Genomic DNA, 16889 nt, shown 5'->3' on the forward strand with positions numbered 1-16889 from the left:
AGGTGCGGGAAATGAGACCTAGAGGAGAGGACTTACATCAATGCACACAATATTTTAGGGCCATAGCCAGAACCAATACTCGGGCTTCTTGAGTCCTACTCCAATGACGGGCTTTCCCTACAGGGGCACCCGCTGCAGGTGCCGTCTCTCCTCAGGGGGCTCTCAGTTTCATGGGAGAGAAGACACACCCACAAGAAATGACTGGGCAGCCTGTTTGATTCCATTCACTGATCGTCTTGAGAGACTCTGGGGGGCCAGGCACCCAGTCACGCCGGGAAATCAGTGCACGCCACAGAGAGGATGATTGACAAAAGACCACACAAACATAGGGGAAGGGGAGATGAAGTTCTTAATCGGAATGAAATTCTAATGTCTTTCTGTTTATAAAAGCAACATGCTCGTTGCATACAACTTAGAAAGCCTCGAAAAATATTAAGGAAAAATAAGTATCACCACAATCTTCATGACTCAGAGATTGTCATGGTTAACATTTTTATATATATCCTTCTAGGCCTTTTTTTCTCTCTGCATTTCCAATTATAGACACATATATATGGATCAAAATGCATTTTATACACTTTATTCTGTCTCCTGCTTTTTTCTGCTTAATATATTTTGTACAGTTTTTTGTGTAATCAAATGTAGATTCATGTCATCACTTTAACATCTGGGAGAGTTGGATTTTGAATAGGAGGTTCTGCAGGGCTCCTTGATAAAGCAGCATTTGACCAGGCCCCTGAAGGATCAGGAGACAGACAGTGGCCACGGTGTCCTCAGCAGAGGGGATGATGTGGATGAAAGTCAAGTCAGTGTCAGTCCACTGTGCCCGCCGAGCTGGCCATCGATGGATGAGGTCATTGAGGCCCAGAGGCAGCAAGTGGTTCTACCTAGTTCACATGTGAGTTTGTGTTCAGGGTGAGACTTGAGCCAAGGACCCCAACCCTTCCTCCAGGGCATCAGTCCCCTCAAAGTCCAGCCCAGAGTCTCCCCCACCATGGGGCACTCAAGGCCCTGTACCTCCTGGTTCTTGTTCCCTTTCATTGTCTTAGTGGCAGATGACATCCCATCATGGATCATTCTGGGCCTCAGCTTTAGGCACCAACAGGGAAATCGAGGCCCACGGAGGAAAGGGCTGTCTGGGTCACCAAGCTCGAGGATGACGACTGCTCTCCTGGAGAGAGCCCTCTCGCGTGTCAGGCCACGGGCAGGGGCCTGGCCTCCATTCCCACCCAGGAACCCTCTCCTCCCCTCCCAAGGGCTGTGCCTGCGCCACGCTGAGTCACAGTCGGCCTGGCTGCCGTGAGTCAGCAGCATTCTTGGGGGCTGACAGCGCTGTGCTGTATCTGCAGGCCCTGCCTTATGCCTCGGTGAGCCTGGCACCTTCTCCAGAGAGGCGAGACGCGACAGAGTCAGCCAGATGAGTGGCCTCGGGTCACGGCCTGACAGCCTGGGAGCTGACCTGTAGGGACCTCAGGGATTCGGATGACTCAGAGAATCCCCAACTGCCTCTGTGCTGCCCAGGAGCTGGACGCTGCCCCTACATGCTCTCTCCGCAGGAACCCCGGGTGGAAGGCCTCAGCCACTGTCCTGGCCAGGAGAGGCTGTGGGGGACGCAGTGAGAAGATTCCCTGATCTCCTCTCTGCTTCAATTCGGGCAAGTCACTCTCCACCACCGTGTGTAGGGGAGATGTTAAGAGCATAGGCGTGGCCATGAGACAAGCTTGGTTCAGGATTAGAGCCCCAACTTGGCCTCCTACCACTCGTGAACTTGGCCGGTTCCTTAACCCTACAGGGGAGCAACAGGAAGAAGCGAGACGATGTATGTGCGGTACTTGGCACTTGGCACAGGGCAGGACACAGAGAGGACACTCAAGAATTGGGAGCGATCGTTAAGGTCGTAAATACTGTCCGGGGTCTTTTCTGGCTTTCTCCTTGTGTGCACTCACCCATTCACTCCTTCATTCATTTAACCAGTATTTACTGACCGCCTCCAGGTGGGGACAGAGCTGGGAACAGGGCTTTCCAGGGAGCGGAGGTCACCCGCTAGCTGACATTCATGGTAAAGGCCACAGCTGAGCCAAGAAAACACAGATGTCGACAGTCACGGTCCCTGCATCTTAGAACTTAACATTCTAGCGGGGAGAAGAGAGACCGCTCAAAATTAAATGGATAATAAGAAAGACAATTGCAGCTGTACACTTGAGGGTAGCTGGGAGAGGGGGCCCACGTAGATGGGGTGGCCAGGTGGCATCTCTGGGGAGGGTGATGTTTGTGTAGAGATGTGAGGGCGGACCCGTGAGAAGAAACCAGCCTTGTGAGGAGGTAGGAGGAAGGCCTCCAGGCCAGGGTGAGAGTTAGGCTGAGGACGGGTGCCAGGAGACAGTCTGTTGGGGAAGACACGTCAAGGAGGGGCGCGGTGCTGCTCTGAGAAGGGGAGCGGCTCGAGATGAGGACAAGGAGTGTCACGGCCTTCCAAGCCATGTGAAAACATGTTCATTTTCTCCAAAACACGATTCCATGCTTCTGGAGGCCAGGGTTCCCTAGAGGGCAGGACACCCCAATGCCTGAATCAGGACTAAAGCTGGCAAGAGGCTGGCCATTTTTCCCAAGGGGGCAGCCTCAGTTCTGTCCCCACTGCTGTACCTCTGAGGCTTCCCAGCTCCAGCAGGGCCCGTGGAGGTGAGCCTCTCCTGGAACAGAGACACCACGGCAAAGCCACCTGGAGGCTATTTCTGGCGGGGGGCCGAGCCCTCCAGCTGCAATCCCGGAGCAAATCTGCCTTGATAGTTGGTCCTGAGGAATGCAGAGTCCACATCTACCCTAGACACAAGGAGCCTTTTCTTGCCCAGGCCCCTGGGGTGAGGGTTTCCAGGGATGGAGGTCACCCGACCTCTGCTGTTCACGGTGAAGACCTGGGCTGAGCAGAGAAAACACAGCTGTCAGCCAGAGGCCCAGCAGGTGTTGGCCTGCAAGGAAGGACCTGGACAGGGGAGGGGAGGTGGCTGCCAGGCTCGCTGGGTCCTTCCTCACCTCCCAAAGTTCAGTCACACCGATGACCTGTATCTTCCTTGCCTATTCTAAGTAAGGTTGACAGCCTGCCCTACCATAGATCATCTCCTGAACCCACTTCAGAGACAGGGAAACTGAGGCCAGGGAGGAGAAGGGCCACCCAGCTAGATAACACCCAAACATTGAGAACTTGTCAGGGGTCAGGAGTGTGGTAACAGCTCGACCAACATTTCACAATAATCCTAGGATGCAGCCATTCACGATACCACCATTTTCCAGATGGGGAAACTGAGGCTTAGAGAGGTTCACTTATAGGCCCAAGGTCAAGGAACTACTAAGAGGAAAAAAATCTAGATTTGAACTCAGGCCTTCTGTGTGACTCTAAAGCTCATGCTAATTTTTTTTGTTGTCTTTTATTTACACAAATTAATTTTGTTCTCAAAGGAAACTTACTCCTACTACTAATGAAAAACCCGTCTTGGGCAAAGGCAAAAATAAATGCAACAAAAATCAAATAATGTCAGTAAATTCTAACTAAAGTCTAAAAATACTGTTGCTGTTCAAAGACCTGAACCTGAAAGGTGCTCTCAGTGGATGAGAGAGATGAACGCATGTCAGAAAGGGGCCAGTGATAGGCTAGTACCCAAGGGAGGTTCCTCCTTGAAAGAACCTCAAAGCTAAATGGGGTTGAAAGGAGACCAGCTCTTCACCACATGCTTCCTTGTCATTCGGGACAGCTTAGCTACGTGGTTCTCCTGCGTGCTGTCCACCAAGAATTTCTGGGTTTCTGCCTCCGGGGCATGAGGAAAGAGATGCCGCCCTGTCCCTTTGTGGTGAGATGGGACCACATGACCACAGCTGTTTCCAGAATGTACCATATTATGAGTTGGGACTTTGCACTGCTGTGCCCTCCAAAGCTCTCTTCTCCTGAGTGAGGGTCCCAGAGAGAAGGAGCCATAGTGGGTATGCAGCAGGAGTAAGAACTAAGCCCTGATGTTAAGAGCCATCAAGAGTTTTGGGTGCTCACTCACTGCTGCGGCATCTAAGTGTTCTGACTAACGTGGCAAACCACCCGGAATCATGCTGAAGATCCTGCCCCCCTTTGAAGAGCCCACAGCCTTATCCCCTCTGCTGTGTGGACACTGGCCAAGTCCAAGCCTTCGTGCTCCCATAGAAGCCATGTCTTCTTCCCTGAGATCACTGTCTTGGAGAACCAACCATTTCCCCAAAATGCCCTTGACTTGCCCCCTCCTGGGGCTTTGCTTATGCATTTCTCTCTAGCAGCAATGATCTTCACCTCCATACTGGCCAAAGCCAACATCGTGGTAAATACCTATTGCTTAGTTTGGATCTGCGCTCTGCTTATTACCAGCTGTGTGATCCTAGGTTAGTCACTTTGCCTCTCTGGAATGGACTCATAGAAGTATTCAAGTACTCAAATGGAGACTGAAATAGGGCTCCACTCCTCATAGAACCCCTGGGAGGGTTCAGTGGGTTACCATCTGTAAAGCAATAGAACAGTGTCTGGCACATAGTGAGAAGTTGAAAAGCATTAAATTATCAGTGTAATCCTTGCTTCCTGAAATCCTGCCTTGGCCTTGCTCCTGGCCTGTGCATTGAAGACCGGGGACCCTTCCCCTGATTCTGAGGGTCACTTTGCATACTGGCTGGAAAGATTGGAGACCAAGCATATTCCTTTGTCCATGCTCCCATAACAAAGTACCATAAACTGGGTGGATTAAAACAACAGAAAGGGATTCTCTCGTACTTCTGGAGACTAGATGTCTAAAATAAGGTGTTGGCAGGGCCATGCTCCCTCTGACATGCTGGGTTGAATTTTCCTCGCCTCTTCCTAGCTTCTGATAGCGACTGTCCACCCTCGGTGTTCTTTGGCATGCAGACACAGGTGTCTGATCTCTGCCTCTCTCATGCTGTGTGGTCTTTTCCTTACGGGTCTGCCATATTGGATTATGAGTTCATCTGTAAGGCTTGATCTCCAAGTAAGGTCATGTTCACAGGTACTGGTGTTGGGACTTTTGGGGGGAACACAATTCAACCCATAATACTAGGAGTCAGAAGGCCTTTGGCTTCTGGTTTTTGCTGGCAGGTGGAAGGGGGCATAGAAATAGAGGGAGAAGGTGAATGGGAGCTCTGATCCAGGTACCAGGACTCCTGGACTCTGCCAGCAGCTTCCTGGGTGACCTCAGACATTCCCCTTTCCTAGGCCTTATCATTCTTTATGGTAAGATGAGGAAAAGCATGCCCCACCCCTAACCAGATTCTCATGAGATCCAAATAGGGCAGGGAACAGGAAGGGGCTTTGCAGCTTGGAAACCCATACACAAATGAGAAGACTTGCCCCTTAGCCTTTGACTTCCCTCTCAGCCTCTCACCTGAGCTGGGCAGCATTACCAAAATTGTGGGTTTTCCACCAACCCTGCTAATTAGACATGCATGAGGCTGGGCCCTCAGCGCCCCCCCCCCCCCCGCTCCATTCCCAGGGTTTCTCATGAACTCATTCTTTCTCCTGTTCCTTAGTTCAGTTCCTTGGCTCTGAAAGTCTGTTTCCTCCCCTCTACAGTGGGGAGAAGGTTGCCACCACATATGGTTGTTGCAAGAATTAAATTTAGAGGCAATGCAGTTAAGTCAGCACGGTGCCTGACGCATGGTAAACTTGAATCAACGCTCATTAATATTGATTTGATTATCACCATAAGGAAATAGCCCCCACAACATACAGACACACAGTGCATTGCAACCATTGTGTCCCCCTCTTAGCTCTTGGGCCTTTGTTCCTGCCTTCATCCCCTAGCCTTAGATCCTTAGTGCTCCATTAGACTCCAGAAAGGATGGGTCTGGTTTGTTGGGAGATCCCACTGGTTCTGCTCACGGTGTGGCTTGGGAATGGCCCCTGTCTTTCGGGTCCTTAGTCTCCTCCTCTGTACAATGAGGGTGTTCACCTGAGCAGTCTCTGGCAGGCCCCAGCACCTTTCTTGCTGTATGGTTCTAGCCCACAGGGGCCTTTTAGGGCAATTTAGGCCCCGGATCTTGATGGGCTGAGCAAAGACACAATGGCTGGAGCTCAGACAAAGGCCAGGACTCCTGGTTCTGCTTCTTGCCCTGCTACTAACATGCCTGGGCAGTTCCTTTCCTTCTTTGTGGTTCTTCTCTCCATCACTAAGGAGGCTGGCCGGGACCAAAGCCCTTCCGGTCTGCTTGTCTGTAGTTCAACAACCAGCCCTCTTTTGAAACAAGTCAAGGTTGTCTTCACCACCTGGCCTGAACGTCTACTGTGCCCTCCTCCAGAAGGCATGTCCCCCATGTCCTCCCCACCCCCACTCTGTCTGCATGGTGCTCCCCTTCACCTCAGTCTGCTTGTTAGCATTCGGCAAAGCCTGCCTTTTCCAGCCTATCGGAAACCACAGGCAGACACACAGCCCTGAGACTGCTTCTCCCTAAAACATTTATTACCGGAAATCATACTACACACTTATTTGTAGCTTACTTTTCCCCAGGCTCCCACACTAGAATATAAGCCCTCTAATCTCAGGAACCTTGTCTGTCTTTTTCAGCATAGCACTCTAGTGCCCAAGATAGGTCTGGGCACATAGTAGGTGCTTGATATGCTGTGGAAAGAAGAGAGGGAGGAGAGAAGGAGAGAGGCAAGGAAGGAAAAAGGAAATGCTACCTCCGTCCGTGAATTCAGCCAAGATCACCTAAAATGCCTTTTCATTTTCCACCATTGCTGTTGCTAAGCGATATCTTTTTGTATTTATCTGTTCAACCAATATTTATTGCCAGCTGGCTCTGGCCCAGGCGTGGAGCCGAGCCCAGGGGATAGGGAGGCCATCTCCTCTGGGTCTTATATCCTCCAAGGAAGAGATAATTTAACATTTTACCCAAACAGTAAATCAGGCTTGTAGTCAGTACAGTGAAGGAGAGCAGGACACCATGCGACCCTGGAACAGGTCACAGGCTGGGGGGGGTGAGGAGGAATTAGGGAAGGCTTCTCCGAGGAAGTGACAAGGGACCTGAGTGGTCAATGAGGGGATGGGGAGAGGAGACTGGCTCCCTGGTGTGGACTGTGGCAGCCCCAGGGTCTGGCCTGCTTTCCTAAGAAACTTGCTCCTTGGCTACCCAGCTGGACACCCTCCTCCAGTCAACCCAGGGCCTCTCCCTGCACCCTTAGATGACAGATCCTTGCTCTCTGCCTTGCAGTGGGCTCGGCTGCCTGACCTCTCCATGGGCGCTCCCTCGCTGGTCCCTTTAACACTGGCCAGGGTTGGGGGGGGCAGGCCCTGGATGGACTCCCCGACCTCTGCCCTGCCACAGCACGCAGCGGCCGCCCTCTCTCCCCTGCCTCTGCGGCAATGGCTCTCTGATTGCCCTCCGCCTGTGGCCGGGGCACCACCCCACGCTTCTCTACCAAGTCAGGACCTAGCTGACCCTAGGTGGTGTTGGAGGCCATCCAGGGAGGCCGCTGTCAGGCAGGCTCTATTTAACAGCAACGGCAACCACAACAATAATAGTAACAACAACAACAATCGTTAAGAACAACCACAGCAGTAACAGGAGCAAGAACAGCAGGCATACAGTGCCTCCCTCTGACACTTGTCTCAGTAGGTGGTCAAGCAGGGGCTCTGCGACAGGGGCGCGACACTGAAGCCTTCTGTAACTGGCCGAAGAGCCCATCCTTTCCACACCCCCACGGCCGGGCTTTCTGGGGCCAGTGACTGAGCCAAGGGCCTTCTCCTAATTCAGGGAATCCAGCTGTGCTCTGTCACGAGGAAGTGGGATAGTGTTGGGTGGTGTTGGGATAGCGTGGGATAGCGTTGGGAGTCAGAATCATGGACATTTAATGTATTTATTTAAGAGAGAACATGAGAAGGGGGAGGAGCAGAGGGAGAAGCTGACTCCCCGCTAGCAGGGACTCCGATGTGGGGACTCCATCCTGAGACTCCAGGATCATAACCTGAGCCAAAGGCAGTCACTTGACCAACTGAGCCACCCAGAAGCCCCAGAATCATGGATCTTTTCAATGTTGGGCAGAACCCTGGAGAAGGGAATCAGAGGACCATGCTGCCCTCTGGACATTGCCATAAATGATAGTAATTACAACAGCTACCGTTTATTTAGTACTTACCATCCAGTGCCTGGTGCTGTTGTACACAATCACACATGCGGTCTGATCTCACAAAGCTGTTATCCCCACTTCGCAGATGAGTAAACCGAGGCAGGGAAAGTTACAGCGTCACAGCTGCTGAGCAACTGTGCTGCGGTAGAAGCCAGTAGGCTCCCGAGTCAAGCTCTTAAGCTCAACTGATAAAGCATCTCCGAGTCACTGACGTGGTCCCTGCACACAGACTCGCTCGGGCTCACCCCTGCCCCCACGAGGAACACACAAAGACAAGGGACCCGTCATCCCAGCCCACATACTCTCCCGGCCCCTGTCCTCCAGACCAGCGGCCGTGTTCACGGTGATGGGTCTGGATGCCTTTTAGAAGAAAAATACAATTTTCTTTTCCACTCAACAAGCCCATGTTTCTCTCCCCTACCTCCAGCCCCAATGTTTATTTCAGCCAGGAAATGGCCTTTGAAGTCCTCACTTCTTGAAAGCTGAACGGGAAGGGAGGCACTACAAACATTTCGAAGCATGTCCACATTTTGGTGGGAACGTGGAATTTTTTTAAGGATTAATAACACTTTTTGGAATCCACCGACCCTGCTGTTATTTTCAAGGAGAAAAAACAATAACCCCTTGAAAATCACTGCTGTTGGGGTCTGGGGGGAGAAGCCTGAGAGCCCAGGGAGCTGTGCCAAGGACCTTCGTAAGCAGAACCAGGCAGAGACCGATGGGGAAGAGCTCCAAGTGGGCTCCGAGGGAGAGATTTCATAGACCGTGGCAAGGTGAGAGGAAGAACAGCCGAGCTCCTAAAGCTCCATTCACTCAGTTTAACTCAGGGGTTATGCCCTTCCTGGTTTGCTTGATGTCAAAAAGTACTCTCTTTAAGGAAATCGTCACTATGATCAACGATAGCCTTCTTTCAAGTGTCTTTGGCAAAAGAAAATAGTTGCCAATCCTGTTTTGGTCTCCTGATTTTTAATTTTTTAATTTTTTTTTTGGAATGTGTCTGGTTTTATGAGATCTCAGGTCTGAGAGTGTAGTTGGGGAGGAGGAAAGAGCTGGACCCAAGTTCTCTTTTTTTTTTTTTCTTTTTTTTTTTCAAGGTTTTTTTTTTCTTTTTTAAAATTTGTTTGCCAGAGAAAGAGAGAGAGTGTGCACGAGCAAAAGCAGGAGGAGCAGTAGGCAGAGGGAGAAGCCGACTCTCGAATGAGCAGGGAGCCTGATACGGGACTCAATCCCCAGACCCTGAAGATCATGACCCGAGTCGAAGGCAGACGCTTAACCCACTGAGCCACCCAAGCATCCCAGGACCCAAGTTATCTTAATCCAAAGTGGAAACTGGTCTCCTAAGACTCCAGCAACGTGCCAAAGAGGTTCAGGGAAGGTCTCTCCAGACACAGATCCTAGGAAAGGCTTCTTGGAGGAGGGGGCGCTGAATTAGTCCAGGAAGGGCAGGGTCCACTGCTCCTCCTCCCCGCCCACCACACAGGGCCAAGGTTGAACTCCAGCGAGAGGGAAGGAAATGAGCAAAGCCACAGAGGAAGAAGCAGAACGTGGCCTTAGGGGACACTTGTTTGCCCACAGGCTCCCTCAAGCTGATCTCACAGACTTCTCACAACAGGCTGGCAGGGTACCCCATTTATCACCTGGCTGCCAGGCTAGGAAACAAAGTCATGGGCAGCGAAACACAACAAGCAGAGACGGAGATATGTTCTCACCTCAGCCACGCAGCATGCCTGCTACTTAATTTGCAAGCCCAGCGCAGAGCAAAAACATGGGGCCGTGAGTTCAAACATTATTAAGAATTTTAAAACAGTGACTACAGGACATTCATCCAAGCACAGGGCCCTCCTAATGCAAGGCCCAGTGTGACTGCATAGGTCACACACCCAGGACAAGAGCCTGGCCACCTGGCCCAGAGGTCTAGCTCTTTCTATGCTGCTGTTTTCCAGTAGACAGGAGAGTTATGTTAAACAGACCCCAAATCAACAACACACCACATTGTTCCTCCATGGCTATGTTTGGGGGGTTAAGACAATAGGTGGATTTTTTTCCTACTTTTCTATATAACTAACTTTTAATACAGGAGGAATTATGGAGTTTTCTGGTCATTTTCTGAGCTTCTTTTTCAGGATCACTTGGGTCTCCTTTGTCTGTCCTTCTCTCTGACTCTAAACCCCTACCCACCCCCTGTCAGAGCCCCAGCCTGGCCCTGGCCTATGGCTAACTGTTAGGACCAGAGTAGGCTGTGATAATCCAGAGCACATGGACCTACAGAGAGACCACAGCCTGGAGAGTAACTAGGTCTACTTCCTGCTCTGCCATGAATATACTGTGTGGCCTTAGGTAAGTCCTTTACCCTCTCTGGGCCTGATGTTATGGTAGGGCCCTTTCATAGAGAGCTCAATTATTGCGGTGGACCAGGAGGCAACCCCACCCACCAAGATACTTTCTAAATGTCCTCCTTTTCCACTAAGAGCACAGAGGGAGTGAGTCGGGACAGCCTGGGGAAGAGGCAGCGCCATGGGCAGAATGCTGAGCCTTCCATCAGGAATTCTAAGTTGGAGATTCTCTAGGTGGGTACTATCTGCACCTATTAGTACCTCTGTCTTCTCTGTTCCAAACTCTCCGTGGCTTCTAACTGCCCCCAGAATAAACCCTAAACACCTTAGCATGGCTCTACATGAGCTGTCTTACCGGCCTCATCTGCTCCCATCTCTGCCTCTTGCTCACACTCCTGTCCTGATAGCCTCTTGCCTTCCCCCCAAGCTCATTCACCATCAGGACCTTTGCACTGGCTGTTCCCTCTGCCTAGAACTCTCTTCCTCTGACCTTTACATGGCTGCTTCCTTTTTGCATTTGGAGCCCCAGCAACATTGTTACTCCTCAGAGAGGTTTCCCTGGCCCTCAGAACCATCCTGTGAGCTCATGTCTGCATCTCCACAGTCTTCTCCATCACCAGAACATTTCCTGCTTGTGTGTTTTGTTGTCTGTGTGTGTCTCCACTTCCCCTCCCTGTGGCCATCAGCAATCATATGAGCCAGACCTTCTGTCTGGTTCCCTACTGTGGGGCTCAATGCTTAAAGGTTCAGTAAATATTTGATGAAAGGGTTGATGGAGGATCTTCCATCCATTGATTCACCTATCAATGCAATGGGAGTGTAAGTATTACTCAGCTCTGGTCATAGATGACTTTTCAAATATAGCACAGTTTAGGAATCCCCTCCCTGAGAAAACATAGACACACAACATTTTTTTTTAAATACTTTATTTATTTATTTATTTGACAGAAAGAGGCAACGAGAGAGGGAACATAGCAGGGGGAGTGGGAGAGGGAGAACCAGGCTCCCCACTGAGCAGGGCATCCGATGCAGGGCTCGATCCCAGGACATTAAGATCATGACCTGAAGGCAGACGCTTAACCACTGAGCCACCCAGGTGCCCCACACATTTTTATTTTAAGATTTATTTATTTACTGGGGTGGGGTGGGATGGGGGACGGAGTGGCAGAGGGAGAGAGAGAATGCCCAAGCAGACTCCCCGCTGAAGACAGAGCCTGACATAGAGCTCTATCCCAGAACCCTAAGATCATGACCTGAGCCGAAATCAAAAGTTGTCTCTTCAACCAACTGAGCCACCCAGGTGCCCCAGATATGCAACATTTTACATCAACTTTGGAGAGGGTATCCCCAGCCCCTTTGAAGCCTACACCTGACTCCCTGATCTTGCTCTGAGGTTTTCAGATTTGGGAACAGAAAACAATGAGATGGAGGGGCTGTTCCTTTGATTGCAAAAGGTGCTCAGGATTTGGCCTTCCCCTTTCATGAAATTCGCATTTCCTCATTTGGTGGTGAAGGTGCCCCTCAGGGCCCCCTCTCACTCCTGCACCTAATTCCGCAGACCCCTTGAAGTCTGGGCCTGTCCTTCTTGCTCCTTGGTAGGCCACCCTGGATCCTCCTGGCCCTGTCCCCTCCTCTTCCTGCTGCTGGGATCTTAAGATAGCAAACTCAGGCCCCCTGGAGACATGATCTCCCTTAACACCAACATAGTCCCCATCTATAAAAGCTTTCAACTTCATAAACTTGTAACTGCAGAAATCTGTCCAAACATTCCGGGGCGGTTATAACTATTGGTGTTGGCTCGCAGGCCTGAGCCGAGCTGCCAGGGCTTTAATGAGGAAATACTTAACAGTCCCAGCTCAGGGTAACGGCCAGGGAGGGTGGGGAGCCCGCAGATGGGCGCCAAGGAGCCATGAGCTGGCCTCTGGGGCACCGTGGATAAGACATGCCAGGCAGCGTTTTCTCAGAAAAAAGTGAAATTGACTTAATCCTGTTACCCTTTGTGGGTGTGGGCGGAAGAGGCCGAGATGGGTCAGGACAGCTGTCAAGGGCAAGAGCTTAACCAGGGCTGAACTTTGGAGTTGAGAGCCATGTAGCCAGACAGATGAGAAAGGCGCTTTCTCCCTCCCAGGCTCAGCGTGCTGGCTTTTCCATGATTAATGTGGAGAGAATGGTTTACACGCTTTGGAGGGCCGGCTGCGAGGAGAAGTGGTCCTTTTTTTCCCTCCTCCTCAGGCGCCTGTCTGGAGGGTGGTGGGCTGGGAAGGGTCAGCCGTGTTGGTGAGGTCTGCGGTGGGGTTGCCTGGAACTTGAGCGGGAATCCACATCACTGAACACCTGGGCCCCCTCCCCACCCGCCACTGGCTCCCTTGTGGGGGTGGGGGGGGGGGGCGGGAGGCTGCTGCCCCAGCCAGGCAACTAACTACATAGAAGCCCTTGGTATTTCCCCTCCCACAAGCCACATGAAACAGTTCTCAGGGGAGAGGGAAAGAACACACTTGAGAAGTGGGTGTGAAAATTTGAGCCTAGTAGATGAAGTACCATCCATGAAAAGGGGGCAACTGGGTGACCTTGGAGACTGGTCTGAAGGAGTCCCCTTTGGTCTGATCACCGGGAGAAAGGGCACCCTGGCTGTGTGGCAGGAGGAAACGGCTGCCTACTGCAGCCCTGGTAGAGGTCCCTTCCCTCTACACAGTGCCCTCAGGGCCTTTGCACCTGTGCCTGGTGGGCAATTCTAGAAGTTGATACCCAGAGGAACCAAGTCAGAATAGCATACCCAACTACCCCACTGGCCCAGCCTGTTGCCATAGCTTGGGGCTTCAGTTCCCCAAGGTAGTTGGCGCTGGGCCGCAGAGAGCCTACACATTCCAGATATATGGAGAAATGAAGGTCACTGTGGTAGGAGCTGAGGGATAAGATCTTTCCCAAGAGTGTGATGGATTTCTTCTCCATTCATCACATCAGTAACTCTTAAGACCTTGCCTTGCCTAAGGTCCTGTGCTCCACTGAGATTGTCTAAGAGCTCTCCTGGATGGAGCACTATTCTCTTCCCAGATAAGACCCCGGGAATTATGCTTGAAGCCCTGGGGGTCAGGAAGAGCATTGCTTAGGTTTCTGACTAAGGAAGGGAAAAGAACCTCAGGCCCTAGAAAAAAGCTGAGTTGGAATTATAAAATGGATTTTCCCTTGATGGTCATCTGGCACCAGGCTGAATTTGCAGGTGGGACCTCTCCAGCTCAGAGAAGGGAGAGGACTAAATGTGCCTCGGACTCACTCCACCACATCACAGGGCTGCATGATTCCCTCTACCCTGGACTGCTGAACCTGGCCTCCCCTTTCCTTCCTTGGCTCCCATCTCTGGAGAGGGCCCGGCAGGCCATGCCCGTGCAGATGCTCCCGCAGCTCCCAGCAGAGGCTGGATTTGGGCAGGAGGAGCCTCAAGGACCTCATCAAAGCCGGTGGGGTGGGGGTGGGGGACTCATGGGCAGGAAAACGAGAGATGTAGGGACAGAAGTCAAGAAAACTGATTTCATTCCTAGTTCTCTACTAGAAAGCTTGTGACTTTGAGGGGGTGCTCTTTCAAATATCCCTAATATTTGAAGAGCCCATTATGTTTGACAAAGCTCTTTCACATAAGTTACTTCATTCTACCCTGAATTCTCTTGGGACTTCAGTTTCCTCCCAGCAAAATGAGGGATTGGACTTTCAAGGCGTTCTCTCCCCACCATGCTAATATTTTGTGAGAGACTATGTTTTCTGGTATCTGATATATTTTATTATTTGTTTTAGGATTTAAGATGCTAGGAGTCTGCATTCTGGCATTCTAGAATCTTCAGCTTCTGCAATTCAATGGCCTTTGGTTCTGAGAATATATGACTTTTTTGTTCCATGACTGCATATGTCAATGTTGCCCAAGATTCTATTGTACCCACATCACCTTCACCACCTAGGCGATGTCTGCATACCACCTGTATTAGTACTCATTTAGTATTTTTCTTTAAATAGACTCTTTTTAACTTAAATAAATGTCTTTAAAATGGAAACTTTATATCACTATGGCAAATGGAAAACCAGTCTCACCTGCCATAAATAGGACCTAAAAGTAAAAATAAATACAATAAAAACAATGTTATTAAATTCTAACTAGATACTGTTGCCTGCCAAAGGCTCAGAGCCCAAGGCCTGCTCTTTAAAAAACCTTTTTTCTTTTAGCACACACACTTGCGCGCACGCACACGCACACACACACACACACACTAGCAAGGCTTGGAGAGGTATTAAAGACATGTTAGCATCAAATTAAAACAGTATAGTGAGGAGGACTGAAAATATCACTGAACTTTTCATCTCCTTCTCCTTAAGTGTTGGTATGTTGGTGCTGTTCCTGGATACCACCTACGTTCATTGCCAAGGGTGTCCCTTCACCATGCAAATCACCTCGCTCTCTTATACATAGGTAAAGGAACCTAGAATTCTTGCCTCCCGGGCCACACAGATTCTCCAGGGACAGTTGTCCACACTTTGTCCAGTTGGTTTCTTCTCATCCGAGGTTTGAGCTAGGTCTTCTTTGCCTTATTGTAAAACCAGGCTCTGGGATTCAGGCCTGGGCCTTCTCTCTACTTGTCTCCCTCTGGCTACAAAGAAGCTAGAATTACCATCGAAGCCTCCTACCTGGAGACTGTTGGGGACAGTGGCTCCAGAGACACCAGCAAGACTCAGTGCCCATCTGGCAACAGTTGGGCCTACGGTGATGCCTTCGTCTGCAGGACAGAAAGAGCAGACACAGCCCAGGCCATGCTTCACCCCCAGGATTAGGGAGAGTGGGGCTGTAGAAAGAATCTGGGGAGGCTCAGCACACCCCTGCAAGTTCAAGGCTGTGCTCACCCTCTTTGGGGCTGGCTACAGAGCTAAAGTGGCATCGGGATGCACTGACCCGTAGGCAGGAGGACCCAAGTCCTAAGCCCCCCTGCCACTGCTGGTCTAATGTGGGACCCTGAGCAAATCTCATTTGTCTGCACAGCTACTTTCTCCCTGTGTGATTGGGTTGGATTCCCCTGGCTGTGACTAGCACATCTGATTACTTACCAGGTCACACTCTATCTTAAGCATGTGTTCACATTCAAGTAAATGGCTGCCGCTATTACCGTTCAAACAGTCATAATTATTATTTGAGCCTCATGATTCTTCAGGGAAGGCTAGGGTGGGCAGTAATTTTCTCATCGACAGGGTCAATAATCTCAACGTTTTGGTACACAAAAACACTTCATAAATTTGATAATAATTCTGTTTCCCTCCTGCCAGCCCCCCTCCCACCCCCTCCCACCCCCACCCCTACCCACCCCCCGGTGCCGAAGAGCGGTATCAGTCCCTAGACTGAAGTCAGTTTCTGGAGCTGGCCACATGACAACTTCTCCGTGGTAGTGACCTTGACCCCGCATCCAAGGCAGCCTCTGTCTATCTGACTCCAGAGCAATTTAGGAAAAGCCAGAGCCATCTCACTCCCTGTTCCCTTCACCCTATGTGCATTCTCACCGCTTGGCCTCTGTCCTTGCTCTTGTCCTTCACCGGGATGCTCCTCTCTCTGCCTGGTTTGATCCACCCCTCAGGACCAGCCTCTGAGACCCAGCTGATGGTCCTATGTGGACCCCTGGTTCTCTTCTTACTTTGGGTAAGTCCCATGGCTGCTTCAGGCCTTAGTTTCCATAGGAGGTAAAGCACTGAACCTCGTGTCCTCCAAGTTCCTTCCAGTCCTTGCATTGGGAATGGCAGATGCTCTAGCGCCCAGTGCAAGAAGGATGTGATCCCAGCTACTTAGACTCCCTTTACTCATTGAAGACCTGTCCGACTTGCAGTCAGGAGAGTGGGGACACTGGGCTCTATGGCGTGGGATGGTTAGAGCCATCAGGCAACCATATGATGACAGGCAACCAGAGGACAGGGCTGGGCCTGAGTTTCCTGACCCTCTCATTTTTAGCCCAGCATCGTGCTCAGCAGCAGTGGATGCGTGCATGTTTGAAAAGTGGTATGGTGGGGCTCCTGGGTGGCTCAGTGGGTTAAGCCTCTGCCTTTGGCTCAGGTCATGGTCTCAGAGTCCTGGGATGGAGCCCCGTATTGGGCTCTCTGCTCAGCAAGGAGTCTGCTTCGCCCCCCTCTCTCTCTGCCTGCCTCCCTATTTGTGACCTCTCTCTCTCTCTCTCTCTGTCAAATAAATAAATAAACAAATATCTTTAAAAAAAAGAAAAGAAAAGAAAAGAAAAGAAAAGAAAGCAGTATGGTAATTGTTATTAGTAAAAACTGAGATTGGAATCTGATGCAATCAAGCTAGGTCTCCTTAACCTTAAGCTTCAGAAAGAGAAGCCCTCTGACCACCCCACCCCTTCCACTTGTGCTTTCCTCCAGTCTCAAATACATGCATC

The sequence above is a fragment of the Mustela lutreola genome, chromosome 5, assembly GCF_030435805.1.
Source record: "Mustela lutreola isolate mMusLut2 chromosome 5, mMusLut2.pri, whole genome shotgun sequence".
NCBI classification, from domain to species: Eukaryota; Metazoa; Chordata; class Mammalia; order Carnivora; family Mustelidae; genus Mustela; species Mustela lutreola.